This window comes from Penaeus monodon, chromosome 9 (genome assembly GCF_015228065.2).
Source record: "Penaeus monodon isolate SGIC_2016 chromosome 9, NSTDA_Pmon_1, whole genome shotgun sequence".
In the NCBI taxonomy this organism is placed as follows: domain Eukaryota; kingdom Metazoa; phylum Arthropoda; class Malacostraca; order Decapoda; family Penaeidae; genus Penaeus; species Penaeus monodon.
The window spans coordinates 14,301,724-14,304,223 of NC_051394.1; positions in this window are offsets into that span (position 1 = coordinate 14,301,724).

Here is a 2,500-nt window from a genome sequence, read left to right on the forward strand (position 1 = left end):
AAAAAAAAAAAAATATATATATATATATATATATATATATATATATATATATATATATATATATATTATATAAAATATTTATATGACTTTATATAATATATATATATATAATATAATATATATCTATATAATTTTTATATTTTATATTATAATATTTTATATATACGAAACGACATTATTGAGTTCGAAAACAAAGTTGTTGTTTTTTTAAAACAAGTTACTTATATCATCAAAAATGGCATCGTATTAAAAAATAGTGTATCAGAACAAATAGCATTGCATTTTTTAGAAGATCAAAAGCCTTGTAAATAATCATAAAAATGGAGACACCGTTTCCGAGAGCTTAGAAGAAAAGGTCACGAAGCGTGGAAAAATAGTTATTTAATTTAGGCCTCAAAAAGGTTTGAATTAGAAATTAGACGTTCAGTATCATAAGAACTTTTTTCACGCAACCGCGCATTAACCTGTTTTTTTTCTCGCAAAGGGTTTCCAAGTGAATGGGTGAAATTCTGAACTCTGGATAGACAAAGAATGTGTGTGTGTGGTTGTGTGTGTGTGCTGTTTTGTGTGTGTCTGTGTGTATGTGTGTGTGTGTGCGTGTGTGCGCGCGCGCGTGTGTGTGTAGTGTGAGTGTGGTGTGTGTATGTCTATCTATCGCGCACACACACACACACACACACGCACACACCACAACACACACACACACACACACACACACACACCACCACCACACACACACACACACCACATATATATATTATATTATTTTTAAATTATTATATATATATATATTATAAAATAATATATATATATAATATAATATAAATTATTCATTATTACATATATATTGTAAAATTATAATATTTTTTCATTATATAAATATATATATGTTATATTTAATATATATTAATAATAATTAATAATATATAATTTTAAAAATATCATATATACAGTTTATTTTTAAGTACACACACCACATACACACACACACACAAACAACACACACACACACCACACACACACACTCACACACACCCCCACAAAACCCCCAACACACACACACACACACACCACAACACACACCCACAACAAAAACCACAACATATACAAAACCACACACCACACACACCAACCACAAAAACACACACACACACAAAATATATTTATATATTTTAATATATAATATATATATAATAAAATTATAATATTAATATTAATTATATATGTATATATATAATATATATATATATATATTATATATTATAATATATAATTTAAAAAAAAAAAAAAAAAAAAAACAAAAAACCCACACACACACCCACACACAAATATTATATATAATATATATATATATTTAAAAAAATTTTTTAATATAAATATTAAAATGAATATCATCGTCATTTTCCCTCCCTGGGTTTCGAGGATGAGCTTGATCCAATCAATGAAGAATGAAGTCGGGATTTGCCTGACTTGGGGATTTAAGTGAGGGGAGTTGCGCAGATCGTCACCACACCTCTCGCCCCTCCTCCCTTTGGGTCCAGGGCAAGACATAGTCGAGACGGCGGGGAATGGGCCCAGGAGCATGGATGCCACTGTCCTAGTGTCTCACGTGCCCTGGTTGCGCTCCACAACCTTTTCTGGGTCCGCCGTTTTTTTCCCTTGAACCAGTTTGGTTTTTTTCCCCCAGGGGCCCGCATGCTTGCCCACCCAGTGGACCACCACACACCCACGGGTATATATTAAAAAAAAAATAAATATATATATATATATAAATAATATATAATATATAAATATAAATAGATTTATTTATTATAAAAATTTGTATATATTTATATATAATATAATATATATATAAATTTATATTAATAAATAAATATAATATATATAATTTTTTTTTTTTAAAAAAAATATAAAAATATTTTATATATATATTATAATATATATATATATATTATATATATATATATATATATATATATATATATAATATCTTTTTATTTATTTATATAAATAATATATATATAAAAATTTATAATTATATATATATATATACATTAAATTACTTATCCCTTTAAGATTTTTTATTTTTTTAATAAAATAGAAGTTGCGAGACCTCAAAAATTTGTAATATTCAGTTTTCAATTGAATCGATGTTTTTTTCATAAACGTAAAATCACTAGAATAATAGAATTTTTTTTTTTTTTTACGAATTTTTTCGTGGAGAAAAAAAAAACGTTCCCCTGCACACTTTTTGGCCGCCTGGTTCCTTTAATATTCAAATACTTTAAATGCATCTTATCAAGACCCTTGGGCCATATCTTTTGAATATTAGAGGTATATTTAAACATTTCTCTTTATAAATAAAGTTAATAATATAAAAAAAATAATAAATATATAAAATTATATATATTAAAAAATATATATTAATTTTTATTATATATTTTTTATTTAAAAACCTAAAAAATTATTAAAACAATTCTGATATTTTTTTTTATTATCA